The sequence below is a fragment of the Schistocerca gregaria genome, chromosome 2 (genome assembly GCF_023897955.1).
Source record: "Schistocerca gregaria isolate iqSchGreg1 chromosome 2, iqSchGreg1.2, whole genome shotgun sequence".
NCBI classification, from domain to species: Eukaryota; Metazoa; Arthropoda; class Insecta; order Orthoptera; family Acrididae; genus Schistocerca; species Schistocerca gregaria.
In genome coordinates, this window is record NC_064921.1 from 986,755,854 (window position 1) to 986,772,379 (window position 16,526).

The 16,526-nt window shown below is 42.4% G+C and overlaps 1 non-coding gene across 1 annotated transcript; it reads left to right on the forward strand.

Annotated features, from left to right (window-relative positions):
- Window positions 1-5,602: 5,602 nt before the first annotated feature.
- Trnat-cgu (transfer RNA threonine (anticodon CGU)) lies at window positions 5,603-5,677 on the forward strand. The gene has a single exon. It is a non-coding gene; the product is annotated as a tRNA-Thr (tRNA).
- The last annotated feature ends 10,849 nt before the right edge of the window (window positions 5,678-16,526 follow it).

Consider the following 16,526-nt stretch of genomic DNA (forward strand, 5'->3'; position numbering starts at 1 on the left):
TGTCTTGACTTAGGCCTATTTGAGAAAACGATAAGGACGCAAAACTTGAATGTACAGTATTTGCAAGATTGTGTCCTGTCATTTCGGAATCCTGAGGCGAGCTGTTGCCGACCGATCGATCGATAATGCTTCCCTGTTCACTAATTGTTTTACTGTCTACACAATTATTTGCAGCCTGCCCCATTTCCCTATGCACAATTACCAAATTACTACTTTGAACATTAGTTAATTCATTACTCGGTGGCGCTAACACACTGCTTTCGTCTTCACTGTCATTTCTCAGTTTACTTTTGAGCCTAGTATTACGTTTTTCACACGCCATTATTTTCACAATATTTCACTCGACAACACAGAAAAGCACCATTTGAAGAGCAAAATAAGAAAACACATTAACATAGCACTGAAAATAATGTCTAGTTAATTGCAATCGCAGCTGCGAAATTCTTCGTGCAGAACTACATGCATGCCAGAACTATTTTACTGTACAACAATGAAAAACTGCAACTACAAAGGAAATTCTCTCTATGATTACGCGCTAGCAATAAACAAAAGCTACACTAATTACACAAACTACAAGAAAAAATCAGTAGATTCCAGTGAGGTATACTCGGCTAAGGGTCGACATATGAAACGTCCCCTTGGAACAATTATACAAGATTGTGCTTAAACTGACACACAATATTTTTAGCGCAACGCAATCTGACTTTCAAAAATCCCTACAGAAGAATGGCCCTGACTAACATTAACCTATACGTTTCACAAATCGCTTACCTCACAAAAATCTTGGTTACTCGAACTACTGCAATATAGCGAGCGCCACTACTGCTAGCTAAATAAAAGATTCAAACTACGGAAGGCACTAACTACTGACAGGTATAGTTAGCAAATGAAAGATTTTAATAGAGAACAAACAATGTATTTACCTTAACAGTCATAATATATATAGCAGTTCATGACATGCATTCTTACAAATTTCAAAACTCCGCCTTCTCTCTCCCCACGTCCACCACTGCTGGCGGCTCACCTCCAACTGCGCAACGCTATGCGCTGTTAACATCCAGCTGCCTAACACTACAATGGCGAGTATTACAACAATGCCAACCAGCCACTGACTGCACACAGCACAACCAGTGATTTTCAGAGCGCTACGTGGCGTTACCAATATAAGAAAACCTACACAGTCTACTTACAGTATATTGCCGAAATAGTCAGCCTGCAGGAATTGTGAAAGGAACCCTGTCGTCCAGGACCGCGTGCCACAAAGGGCGCAGATTCACCACGAGTTGGGGAAACTCACAGGCGTCTATTGAAGCCTAAGCGCTGTAATGTGCTAGTGAGACAGACGAGAACCTACGTCACAGGGAAACGCAGTAGAAGCCTGCTGTGGCCAAGGAGACGTAGCAATGTTAAATATGGAGGATCTAAGATCAGCCATAAAGGGAAATATTTGTGAAAACTATTTAATAATTAATTATTCGACTGGAGACACCAAAGGATACAGTTCGGATTGAGACACGAAAACGGACAGTTGGTCTTTAGGCAGCTAAGAAGTGAAACGACTTAGAAAATTTCGCGTTGTGTGGTATCTCGGAGCTTAGTCTCTGAGCGGTGAGCAGGCGCGCGCCTGCTGTGAACTCAGACTTTTCGCGTAGATTACTTGTATTTCGCGATGAGATTGTGAATCATCGAACTGTGTCAATTTGATATGCATTCGAGTGTAACAGTAACTCTAAATGCGAGCACTTCCGCCATGTTTGCTTTCTGAATAAACATTATTCTAACCAAATCGCAAGTGTGTGGCCTACAACATTTATGGGTCGTTAATTTAGTTCACGATATTATTATTACTGTTATTACATGTTATGTTAACTTTGTATTTCGCAAACTTGCCATCAGCCAGACAATTTAACGAAAGGGTCTCAAGTGTCTAACTTAGGGCGTGTAATGCGACACGTGCGGTTCAACACCTAGACGAATTTGAGCCAAGATATTTCGACGAAGAAGAATCGCATGGACATCTTTGGGCTGTTAGCTCGCAAATTCGTATTTATAATATCGACATTTGCCACGTTATCGGACTTATATTAAATGCAGCACAAATTTTAATTCTCGTAGCTTCATAATTTTATGTACTGAGTGTTTTTGATGAATAATTGTATTGAAACAAGTGTCCTTGTTCCTGATTATTTTCTTTACAACATACTTAAAACAGTGATAATTTGCGTTGTCTGAATCATGATGTACTTGAGCGTCTTTGACAATGGCTTTGAGCAAACTCACCAACGGAGTAATAATAATATTGCTTCAAGTAATGTAGCTGCAAGAGGGTTCACAGCCGTGATAAACTTCTTAAATGAAATAAGTTTCCTGCCTCGGCCGTTTTTCAATTCCATTTTATTATCATGTTTCAGGTCTTTAGTTGTTTCCAAGTAAAACGTTTAACCCTTTATCTCCACTGTTTTGGGTTACAGCCACGTAATTTAGTGGTTGGTCACATAACAAGGCTTGAGAGCTGCAGCCATAATATTCCGTTCATTACAAACAGTAGCACACAGCCAAACCGTTTCCTGTCGTAAATGGCTGTGCTGCGTGCTACATTACAGCGTGCATAGAAGCCGTTAAGCAGTCATCCTCTCGGCCGTAGCTAGGCAACGTTAATCAGAAAGTTAACTTTGCTAATCATTAATCCGTAACTTAAAAAGTAATCTTCGTTAAACGTTAAAATGTTATTTGACAGGAGATATGTCGGAAGTTAAGTTTTCAACTGATTACTATTTTGCTATGAATTGGTCCACACTAGCTTGAGACACACCGCTGCTAGTTGCTGCAATGCCAAAAGACTCTCCAAAGTTTCTCTGACGTATTCTCTTAACCGGACTACTGCTACTGGCTCCGCTATTGACATCTAAATGTCCAAGACTGAATTTTCTTTTTAGCTTTTCTCGTCCGGAGCCTGCCTAAACTGTTTCTTCAAACTGTACGTACCGCAATTCATGCGCTCTCCTTATGTGTTGTTACAAATTGTTAAGGCTCGTAGTATGAGCGCTAATTGTTGATTTTTTATGCAAGCACAGCTGTAATCAAAAAATATTTATTCTCCCGATCAGGAAACAAAATTAACGTAATCACTTAAGTGCGACCACGCTTTTTCATCAATTGTAGATGTAGAATACGCTTCCACAGTCAGTTCACAAACAAAAAGTGATGCTAAACGCGAAATCTGCAGACAAACAACGATAAACAGGCAGCACCTAGTTATTTTCGCCCCTCCCCAGCGTATCCATACACCTACGTGATCCGAATTTGTCAGAACATTCTGCAGGCGGCACTGCGTCATTTTTTTTTAATAACTAGCAGGTACGTAACTAACGATTAACGAACTCAAAGAAAGTTATCGAAAGTTGGAGAATCCGTTAACGTTTTTTAATTCGTTACTCGAAAATTTAACTTTGTTAATTGACGATTAACGGATTGACGCTCTTTTGCCCTGCTATGCTCCCACACTCCGTATGCGAAATTAACGGGAAAAAAACCATGACATGTGGTACACTGCTAAGTACCCTCTGCCATGCGCTTCACAGTAGTTCACAGAATATTTATGTAGATGAAGAGAAAATATGAAATATATGTCTGCATAAAGTGCGATGAGCTACAACGTATCACCTCCGCAGTCCAGAGAGGTTACAACTTCCCGTCAGAGGTGGCCGTTGAGTGTGCAGCCGTCTGCCTTCGACAACAATCTTTGAAGTGTTAAAAGGGATGGTGGTGCTGCACGTCTGTTAGAATTAATGTTGGCCATACTTTTTGTTTTGTCTATATAGCAGTACCGTTCCAGCCGAACGAGAAGTCCGTTCGATTCGTGAAGGGATAGTGTTGGGTATACTAGTTGCCCCGAGCGAAATATCGCGTCGTAGTATAAGACTAATGACTATACCTGTGGCTTCGAGTATCCTGGCAAGATAAATTTTGGGAGGATACGATTTACTGGTTTCGTCACCGAGAAGGTAGGATTGGCCTAATAGTTCATGTTATGCCGGGAGTTCTTTGGTTGCGATAACTCTAACGAGTCTGCCGGCCTTGCAATTATTTATTTGTAGTGGATTGTATTAATGGCCTGTGAGGAAGAATACTTGGTATCGTGGCTATGAGTGTTGATTGATGATAGCAAAATTGATTCCGTGCAGTTTCTTTGTGTAAAGCCAGTGGTTACGTAAGTACACTTAGCGGGAACTGTTCCTATTTTGTTGTGTGGCACACTCTTGGAAGATAGAGTTGTGTCTTATTATTAACTGTGTATTTATAGATTTGTGCCTTCAGCGAAGTAATGACGCAAGAGAGTTTTATTTATGGTAACAGACGCTAGTACAGTGACAGAAGAAGATCGCAACACCAAGAAAGAGTTGTGCAATGTAAACGAAAGTTGTTAGGCGTGTTTCTACATCTGAAAGATGTTGTCTATTCAAATTTCGTGCCAGTCGCATAAGAGTGGCGCCTGTAACGTCACTATGAATATGCAAATGAGGTTTGCTTTAAATACACGCTATAACGGTAGTGAGCGCTAGTTACCCTTGAGATTGGATGTGGTGAATTGATATTAGTCAAGGATGCCCTGTAGACTACAAAGACGCCGCCATCAACATCTCTTTGAGTTTGTATGAGGTCGTATAATAGGGCTACGAGATGCTGGATGTTCCTTCTGCGATATTTCAGAAAGACTTGGCAGGAATGTAGCCACTTGATACGTGGTTCCTTAACCGTACCACACTTACACACCATATCTTAAATACAATAAAAGAGGAAGCGGGATGGAATCATGGTTGGTAGTCACAATTTATATTTAATACAGTTTATTGACATTACCCCTTTAAAAAAAAACTGACAATACAAATTGTGTACGAGCCACTAGATAAAACTTTGAAGATACAGTGAGAAACCCAATGTACTCAGTACTCTAACTCCCCTCAAAATAGATATAATGAAAACAATTGCAGGTAAAGGGCGACTTAATAACACTTGAACACTAGTGCCAAGCTAAGACGCCATTACATAACATGACAGAACAATTTAAATAAAAAAACTACAACAGACACACTGATCTTCAAAAAATAAATGTTCACGTACTCAGACGGGTAAATAAGAAATTACTAGAAAAAGCTGCACAAGGAACTCAGCAGATGCTATGCAGTTACTGTGTAGCCAGTTGCCAGTCCCTAATATTTAAGGAAACAAATTCATGTACAAACGGGTTACATATAATATATATATATATATCTACCAGCTTAACCCGCCTTGACGTAGGGAAGATAAATACTAAACTTTGGAATGCGGTATGTGAACAACTCCGATAGTGGCCAGGTTCTCAAACACTGCCAGGCCTAGACCTCGGATGACATTTCACTCCCCGCCAAGGCGCTGGTAAAATCAAAAGTTTCTGCCCGAATCACAAAGACATTTCAATAATATATGAAGATGGTATCTGTTGTTTAGGACGTGTATAATGGGCAGGGGCACTATGAATATAGTGCGGGACAATAAGGTTGGAAATGTGCGTCTCATGGAAAGCGTGCCGGAGATAAGTCCCTGCAGTCGCACTATCTTCTGTATCCTCGGTGGCTCAGATAGGTAGAGCGTCTGCCACGTAAGCAGGAGATCCCGGGTTCGAGTCCCGGTCGGGACACACATTTTCGACTCTCCCCGTTGACATATATCAACGCCTGTATGCAGTAGTGATTTCATTGTAATTTCACATTGCAATAACTCTGAAACACAGAAACACTCGGCAGAACCTTTGACTCACTTAAACCTGGACAACTGTATTAATAGAGTGCAGGCTTTAAAAACGCCAACGTAAAATCATTTGATTGCAAGAAACACAAAGCACTAGCAAAACTTCTGAGAAAATTTTTCAAATAACGTCCACCATTTAACTACGCCAGCTTAACAGTTCCACACCACCTTAAGGTTCGACTATGAAAGTCACGGCCCGCCCGGTTGGCCGTGCAGTCTAACGCACGGCTTTCCGGGCGGGAAGGAGCGCCTGGTCTCCGGCACGAATCCGCCCGGCGGATTTGTGTCGAGGTCCGGTGAACCGGCCAGTCTGTGGATGGTTTTTAGGCGGTTTTCCACCTGCCTCGGCGAATGCGAGCTGGTTCCCCTTATTCCGCCTCAGTTACACTTTGTCGGCGATTGCTGCGCAAACAAGTTCTCCACGTACGCGTACGCGTACGCCACCATTACTCTACCACGCAAACATAGGGGTTACACCCGTCTGGTGTGAGACGTTCCCTGGGGGGTCCACCGGGGGCCGAACCGCACAATAACCCTGGGTTCGGTGTGGGGCGGCGGAGGGGTGAAGTGGACTGCGGTAGTCGTCGCGGGGTTGTGGACCACTGCGGCTGCGGCGGCGACGGAGCCTCTCCTCCGTTTCTAGATCCCCAGTTAACATACAATACAATACATACAATGAAAGTCTCACCATAATAATAACCTTTAACGTCTCTGAGTGCGTCGGTGAACAAAGAATTACGACGACTTACTCCATATCAGGGAGCTGGTTCCACAGCTTCAACGCTTCCCTTCAAATTTCGTTCCCAGCGAAATCACAGCACTTGTATCTCCAAGCTCCCCACGTTGGCGAAATGCCCAACCAATTTCACACCACAGCGTGTAACAGTCATCACGCTCCATCGGCAGCCGTTGACACTCGTCTCCCCGTGAACACCACGACATCTCGAGGGTTACCCGTCGAAGGCTAACAACCCACTCTCTTCGCCCGCCAACCCGGAAGACAAGACACGCGCCGGCCGGGGTGGCCGCGCGGTTCTAGGCGCTACAGTCTGGAACCACACGACCGCTACGGTCGCAGGTTCGAATCCTGCCTCGGGCATGGTTTGTGACATTATGTGATTGCCTTATCATTTTAAATCATTCACTAACCGAGCAGTCGCTCGGCAACAGCTACAGTTAGCAAATAATGTTGCGAGAATGTAAAAGGTGAACGACCTGTGACGTAACTTGTTTATTGTCGAAGCGCCGTCAGAGATGCAGTGAGTTATTGACTTTGAAAACCGCGGCGCGAAAAACGGACAGAAGAAGAACACTTTTACACATTTTCTTTTTTTTATGTACGAGATATTCTCGATGAACAGTTACTCATTCTTCTCTTGTCTCTTGTAACTTGTGTCGGACGCGCATGTCTTGCCGCCGTATTATTATCGTTAAAAATAATATTATTTTAGTGTAAAGTAAAGAGCAATACTGAAAGTGCAATACTGGATAGCAGTAAATTTATTGTGCGACGTGTATGTGAAAACGTCAAAGGAATTATTGTCATTACCAGAAGAGAAGTGCCAGTCAAAACGGCATCCTTGTTAAATTTTTCATTGCAGTGTAAGTTCTTCTATTAATTGCCATAAATTCAGATTTAAATGGAATTGGTGTATGGACTATTTATTTAGTGTAGAATCTATGTCTCACTCCTTCATGAAGTTATTTAATTTTCTTTATGTTTCTGCCAAATAGACAGTTCACAGTCACGAATTCTTTCGTCGAAATCGGACGGAAGTTGTATGCGGCGAAATATTTTCTCCGCCCCACATTCTACTGGTAAATGCATGATAAACTACGGTCCCTTAGGAAATTCATGTTGAGCTATCCAAAAATAATTATATTTTGAATAGTCATTTACTCTCCTCTGCAATGCAACTTCCGACTGATCAGCCGATCCAACAAGAAACAGCCGCACACGGTCGGCGTTCGCAAATACACTCCTGGAAATTGTAGTATAATATATTTGTCCAATGAGTACCCGTTTATCATCTGCATTTCTTCTTGGTGTAGCAATTTTAATGACCAGTAGTGTATAAACTTTTGGCTTTCTTTTTGCTGTCTTCTATTGCTACACTAGACTGCTCAACGAGTGACTAAATAGAAGTCTACAACCGTTTAGCGATTTTACGTAGGATCAGAACTTTCTTGGGTTCTCGACAATATCTTTTGCTTAACAATGGCGGCGGTAGTTGTACGCCTCGATATTTTTAGAGACTCACGATTTTCTAGTATTGCCTGCCGACATGCGCACGTTTTTTTTTTTTTTTGCCGTTTTTGCAAAAGTGTCTGCCATCTCTGCAGCTTCAGAATTTTGTTATTAAATTACCGTGGATCTTTTCCGTCGTTAATCCACTTAATCTTTAATCCACATACTTCTCCAGAAGCGCGATTTACAATCCCTTTAAACTTTGACTATAATTCCTATATTTGAGTGTGTACGGTTGATCCTAAAAAAAGTTGCTTACTCATTCAAGTATATCCTTGAAATTTCCCTTAGTACAGAAGAAGTATATTTTCTAGGTGACACTATTTACACTAGACGTCCTCTTTGTTTAGAAACGAAGATTTATTGGAGACCGAGGGCGGTAAGTAAAAGCGGCGATGCATTCAGAGTGCCTGCACAAATAATGTGCTTCAAGGTCTGTGTTCCATACTTCCTTCGAATCAGCTGCGAATCAGTTTTCTGCAGAGAGACTCAGTTATAAGCAAAAGGCTTTCTTTCCTTGAGTGAAAGCTACAGAAACCTGCAGCTTCAGAAAACGTGTCCCCTGATCCTTTCAGGACAGGTTCGGCAGGCGTAAACTTGTTTTACTCCTCTGAGTTATGAACGCGTAATGCAGTTTCCTGGCGGGAGCTGTGGAATTGGTAAACACCAGCTACGTACCGTGTTACGTAGACCTGTGACAGGGAAAATCACAAGCGCATTGACGATGCAAGAGCATAGTAAGGTCGCAAACTCCCAAGCACTCTGATGCGTATAGCTGGTCATCTAAAAAACCACATTTACGTCTCCTTGTCTCATTAGTAACAACTGTTACGTGTAAATGCAGTATTCATATACACGCCAAACGGGGTCCTCCAAGGACCCTAGTGAGTGATTTTTGGTGATACTGCTCCAACTATAAGAACCAATTTAGTCTTGATTTTTATATGTTTACTTTATCTATTCAAGCTGTACATTACATATTTGATGCATGATACGGTTGTTCGAAAATATACGAAAAATGGTAACACACTTGGGATCCTGGCCGAATCTCACATAGTATAGTGTGTTGCAAATTTCAGATGACGTATTTTTTGTTCAAATGGTTCAAATGGCTCTGAGCACTATGGGACTTATAATCTGATGTCATCAGCCCCCTAGAACTTAGAACTACTTAAACATAACTAACCTAAGGACATCACAAACATCCATGCCTGAGGCATGATTCGAAACTGCGACCGTAGCAGCAGCGCGGATCCGGACTGTAGCGCCTAGAACCGCTCGGCTACCGCGGCGGGCTAACTTTTTGTTTTATTCAGAATCTGAAAGCTGTAAATGATCAAAAATAGCCCGCAAAAAATCTCAAATGATGACATTCTTAGGATGTTGAATTAACGTCATCTCGGTTACCTGGAAGACGCGAGATGCATGCCTGAGAGCACTTAATTCCATAACGAGATGCGTCACCGTCGGAAGATAGCCTTAAAGTGTATTCAGAAGAAAGTAACGTTGCCATCGGAAATTCTGACGGGGATTCCGATGAAAGAGGCATGTTAGTTGCAAAGTCAGGACAAAAATGGAAAAGTTCAGGTCCACCTTCCGCCCCTCCCCCTAGACTCTCCGCCGACAATATATCATCGCTAAAAGATCCCGCGGGCAAAAACTCGCAAGTGATCTTGCAACTGTAGTGTCCGAAGTTCTCAACTTGCTCTTTTCGGACTAAATTGTAGATACTATATGCACCTTCACCAATGCTGAAGCGTTGCTGCTCCGACTAGAGTGAGGATTTGGAAAGATGTAGATTCCGTCGAACTGAGAGTTTTTTTGATGTGCTGCTAATTGCTGGAGCTCTTCTGTGCCTAAAGGATTCAGTTTCTGAAATGTGGAAAATAGACGAAAACGTTCGTCGTGCAGTTTTTACTGCTGCCATGCCACTGGATTGATTCGCGCAAATCCTTCAATTTATCGGGTTTGATCATAAAGCAAAACGTGCTCAACGTAAACGTAAAGAAAAGTATCAACTAGCAGGCATAAGTGACGCTTGGAATTGGTTTCTAGGAAATTGTAAGCGTTTTCCTAACCGTTCGGAGAAATTACAGTGGGTGAGCAACTAGTCGCATTTCGGGACACGGTGCCCAGTGAAGCGGTATATGAAATCAAAACTAGCAGAATATGGAATCAAGATCTGGAAAGCTGCAGACATGAAGATGGCATATTTGTCCACGATGCCAGTCTACATCCGGGAGCTTCTAGCAAGTGGGCGAGGATATGACTCTGTGACTGATCGAATCACGGCCTGTATTTGGAAGAGGTATCCGTGCTAACTGCAGAATTTTTGCTGAACACGCACATTACTACGGCAGGTACTATGAAAAAAAAAGGTTCAAATAGCTCTGAGCTCTATGGACTTAACATCTGAGGTCATCAGCCCCCTAGAACTTAGAACTACTTAAACCTAACTAACCTAAGGACATCACACACATCCATGTCTGAGGCAGGATTCGAACCTGCGACCGTAGCAGTCGCGCGCTTCCGGACTGAAGCGCCTAGAACCGCTCGGCCACGCGGGCCAACCACTATGAGAGCAAGAATAGCCTCACATTCCTGGAATGATGGAAACTGCAAAAGGTAGAGAACTTTCTTCATGAAAATTCACATTCTCAGACGTCGTAGCGTTGGTCAGCTAAGGCCCAAGTATACAATTGTATTAATCACTGAATGAAGTTGAAAAAAAAAAAAAACACGCTGTCTGATGTCAACAATGCCCGTTCAATATACGCAGAGTGATTCAGGAGGAAAGGTACATGTTTTGAGGGGTGATGGTATTAGTGATTCTTCATATGCACGTAGGCCCTATTCCGAATGGTTTCCGATGTAGAACACATTTAATATCACTTTTGTATGTTTTCCATAAATAACTCGAAAACCACACCCTCCAGCGAAAACGTGTGGCAGTACAAAATTGAACTATATTAAATTTCCCTACAGCAAAAGGTCCTATTATTTTTATCTCTAGAACTAATGGTTTGTGCGAAAAGAGCGTGAGAATGCTGAAAAACTCGCTTGACGCGAATGCGCTGTAGCTTACGTAGTTTTTGTAGGCCAGTTTGAGGTAGTTTACCGACTTGACAGGCCACAAGTGTCCCGTATCAAACTGTTCGTCTCAACTTGCTCTACACTACTGTGGTACATTGTCACTATTTACATACAATTCGGAATAGGCATATGTGCATATGATGTTTTTATTTGTTCAGGATCACTATCACCCCTCAAAGTGTGTACCTTACCTCCTGACTCACCCTGTATACTTTTAAACAATCCAAGAATTAATTTGAGTAACCTTCTAAATTACTACGTTGAGAAATTAAAAAAAAAAGTGAGGTGCCGAGAAGACCCCAGCTTAATAAACAACATTGATGGCCTGAGTTTGGTATGGGTAAGGATTAAGACGAGTTGCGACGAAGGTACAGTACTTATCACGTCTATCGTGTAGGTATTAATGTTTATAGATGAATAGAGATATGACAAATGGGCATTGGGCAATCAGTTCGACCCTGTATGATCGTAGTTCTGCATACATTTCGTGAGAAGCGAAGACCGTATTGTTCACACCTTATACTCCGTGCCTAGATAGTTGCCGGATTTGAACGTGAAGCGTAGTTTCTTCTTCGGAATGGGGAAACATGTTGTGGACGAACCTGGACTCCATTTGTTGAAATATTGTAGCACCAGCAGACGTACAGTCACGATCGGAAGTATCTTTCCGTTGTCGTAGAATGAAGTATCTTTCCGTTGTTGCGGAATCTGGAACCGGAAGCGTGGACTGTCCTCATTGCTCGGATCTGTCTGAGCACTCGTTACTTTCGGCATTTTAGTGTGAGATGTCTTCAAGTATTACGGATGAGTTGCGTCAACAACTAGTCTGGATGACTCCGAACTCTAGCTATAAAATTTCGTTTGTTGTTCAGTGACATTTTCTGAGCATTTTGGTAAAAGGTGTCCGTGATCATTACAAAGTAATTGCGTTTTCTTTGATTTCCTACCCCCTTTCATTTTTGTATCAATATTGCACCGAATCTATCTGCACAACAGTGAAAATGTCGACGGTATACACTGTGTGCCTTCTTTGAAAACATACTTGTTCCATGCACTTACGGTGCTTTCTACTGACAGCAGTAAAAACCACTGTACGCTTTCAGATTCGCAGTCAGTACTGCTCGGTTATGTCTCGAGTTTATTTTTCCAGCAGTGTTAAATGTACTTCAACAGTGATACCGAACAGTTAGAACAGATTTACTGATGAAAAAGTTGGACGACATGCACCCCGCGTGTGGGTCTACTGGTAGGCAATCGCAACCACGAACAGTATTTGTGTACGTTTTGGTGATTCCATATTACAGCCTTTTTCACTGTTTTGAATATGTTTTTACAGACACAAAGGCCATTGTTTTAATAAGCTACTTAAATCGTAATTACTTTACTACGCTCTGACGATTCACCAGAGACACGCGTCCCTTATACCAAAATATTCCGAAAATATTCGTGAACAACCCTTGATATTTTATTGGTGGAGTTCGGGTTCACCTTGTATTGAAATGAGGAAATAAATAACGGTAAGGAATTCTTGTTCAACCATTCCTCACTTACCTGAAATCAACCTCGTTTAGTCGCCAAGCCACTGTGGACCGCAAAGTACTCAAACTCACGCTCCACAGTGGCTTGGCGACTAAACGAGGTTGATCTCTTTTTCGAAGACCAGTGCATTGTGTTCCGTTGCTGTGTCGGCAGCACCGTTAGTCAAGCGCATAGGGAGGACGCGTGGGATCGCGTGCTCCTCTGAGATTAGCGCAGATTCAGTGTGAGAAGTTATTTCGGACATGCCTTCAGATGGCAACTGATGGGGACACGGAACGCACCCAGGAACAATGTCAAACAGGACCGTTTTGGTGCTCCCGGTGTAGCAGTGTAGTGCTGCATGAACTTCCAAATTTTTGAACAAGCTACACTCATCTATTGTGGCACTGTACTCCTTCCCCATGCTCGTTTTTTCAGGGGTACAACCGGTTCTGACGTCATTTATATGGATGACAGTGTGCGCGACCGCATTGAACAGTGCAAGTGGAGGAACTCTTGAAATGGGGGGATATTCTGCGAATGTACTTGCTTGTCCATTCCCTCCCCCCCCCCCCCCCCCCTTTCCCAAACTCAAACCGCAAAGAAGTACGTGTGAGATGCGTTGGGGAAACTTCTTCACCTTATGCTGTCGTCAATCAACTCAAATATGCACGTCCGATCTACAGAGTGTAAACATTTCAGTAAATGGTTCCGGAAATTCATATTATTAAAAATCCTTTGCTCGGTTGCAGTACGGCCAACTCTTCACGAAATCAACTCAGTTAAAATATTCTTCGTAATATTCATAAACTTCTGCGGTAATGTGAGATATCAGTTAGCTTCACAGAGATAACTATTGCAACTTGCAACCAACCTTTAACTCTCATTCGTGTCGTGAGTCAACGACATAACGTTAATACGTCAATGTAATTCACACATCAGTGAAAAAAAGAATATACAACGTCCTTATCATAATTAATAGTTCTCACGCTTCATCAACGAACGGAGGTTCCGAGGACAATAGGTGAGCATTTCCCGGTGTGGCGACACATACGCAGCTGGTTTCCGGCCGCTGTCTTCTGACGCGTCACGTATTCTCTCGGCGATCACCAGTAAATTACATGGAAAAAAAAGAGGCAAAATACATTTTATCCATCAGTTGTTTAATTTAAACACCTATATGCCTATCAGTTTCGGTCATGCACGATCTTCATGGGACGTATGTTAACATCGAAGTTGGAAACTTGTAATATACACAAAGGTAATATAACCTAGCAAGAATTTGGATGTAACATACGCACAGCGGATAGGCAAAATAATGTGAACACCTTGAAACGTCCCCTTAGAAAAATTTATGAATGACTTGCTTATCAAACAGCTGAGCAAAACTGAACGTACTCAGACATTACTCTCTTTACTTATTCTGATCAACACTAAACTGACACAAAATAGTTTTAGCGCAACGCAATCTGACTTTGAATAATCCCTACAAAAGAATGACCCTGACTAACAATAACCTATACCTTTCATGAAACACTTACCTCACAAAAATCTTTGTTACTCAAACTACTGCAATACAGCGAGCGCCAAACCTGCCAGCTAAATAAAAGATTCTAACTACTGAAGGCACTAACTACTGATAGGCATAGTTAGCAAATGAAAGATTTTGATAAAGAACAAACAATGTGTTTACCTTAAATTGTTCAAAAGTCATAATATATATATATCAGTTCATGACATCCAGTCTTACAAATTTACTGTCTCTGATGGACACACGTCCAGATCATCCGCTCTCAAAACTCCGCCATCTCACTCCCCACATCCAACACTGCTGGCGGTTCACCTTCAACTGCGCAACGCTACGCGCTGTTAACAGCCAACTGCCCAACACTACAATGGAGAATATTTCAACAATGCCAACCAGCCACAGACTGCACACAGCCAGTGATTTTCGTACAGAGCGCAACGTGGCGTTACCGATATAAAAACCTAAACTGCCTACTTACAACCTGTATTAGCTTGGGAATAGTTTATTAATAAGGGGGACCCCCATTTGCCCGTAATACAGCTGCGATTCCTCTTGGAATACTGGCATATAATGATTGTATAGTCTCCAGTGGAATGTTATGCCACCCTTCGATCAGAACCTCTTCTAACTACTTTAGTGCCGAGGGAGGCGAAATATGCTCCGGAGTCTGCGCTGCAATACCGCCCACAAGGGTTCGATAATGTTCAGGTTCGGAGACAGTTCAGCTGCAAGCTAGTCATACCACTAATGTACTGTCCTGGCTGTGCGAATGGATGCATTATCATCCTGAAATAAGGCATCACCGTTGGGGAACAGCATTTGTATCATGGGGTGCACCTGATCAACTAAAATTTTCACAATCGTTGGCTGTAATGTGGCGTTTGACAGTATTGATAGGACCATGATATGGCTGCCCATCCATCACATTTCCATCTCCATGCTTAACCGTTGCAATCAAGCAGTCAGGATTGTAGACTTCTTGCGGCGTTCTCGGATATTGGAAATGACGAAAACGTTGACTCATAGGACCATATGACGAGTTTCCACTGATCATCCGTCCATGAATTATGCTGCTTCTTTGCGTTGGTTCTCGTCACTAATGGTTTCGTTATAGCGGCTCGTACATGAATCTTTGCTATATGGAGTTCTCGGCGCACAGTGTCGATAGAGATGGTGTCTCGAAGATGGGTATTGAGCTCTGCAGCCACTTTAGCCGCATAGTTTTGTGTTGTTTTGAAACAACACGTGTTGGCGTACGACGATCTCTGTCATTTAGTTTTGATTTGCGTCCACTATTACGTTTACACGATGATGTCTTTCCATGTTTTGTGTAGGTTGTCATGACTGTTGAAACAGTTGCTCTTCCACCATTCAATAAGTTGGCTGTCTTGGTTAGTGATGCTCCAGCTAATCGCGCCCACACAATCTGCCCTCTTTGGAATTCTGTTAGGTCTTTCAGTCTGGAACCGAGCGACCGCTACGATCGCAGGTTCGAATCTTGCCTTGGGCATGGATGTATGTGATGTCCTTAGGTTAGTTAGGTTTAAGTAGTTCTAAGTTCTAGGGGACTGAATACCTCAGATGTTAAGTCCCATAGTGCTCAGAGCCATTTTAACCATTTTGTTAGGTCTTTCATTGCACGTCGACCTCGGCCTCTAAATGCATATACGAAGTGTGCACTACTCTAGGCAACTTGCACTGATGCTTAGTCCGTACTGAACATGCACAGTCCAGCACCTCGCGTGCCTTATCTGCGTTGTTCACCGCCAGACACAGCCGTCTCACTACTACCACTGCTCGCATTACTTTGCCTATCCCCTTTACATGCACTTAAAAAGATGAGAACAGATCAGGTAAAAACATATGTCATGTTCCTATTAGGCTGATACAACCTCAGACCTATCATATTCTGAGTATCTCTTTGACCGATACATCGTTAAGGCTTACACTTTTCAACATAAGTTAAGTGTAGTGAGCAAAAGTTACGTACAATCGAGAGCTATATTCAGTTAATGGTAAGCATTATAAATAAAGAGGGCCAGGGTAAATAAACATGGAAAAAATTACTCTGGATGAAGAATGCCAATTTGTACACAGTCGAAGGTACAAGATCAACATAGAAATATACCTAAATATAAATTATTAAGATAAGTATGTATGGACTAAGCCCGTGACACCCAAACACCTGACCACGTAAGTCCGTGAGTTTCGCGGAGCGCCCCATTCTGCTCTCTCACGATGTCTAATGACTACTGAGGTCGCTGTTATGGAGTACCTGGCAGTAGGTGGCAGCACAATGCACCTAATATGAAAAACGTATGTTATACTGTATGCAGAAGTGCACAATTGTCA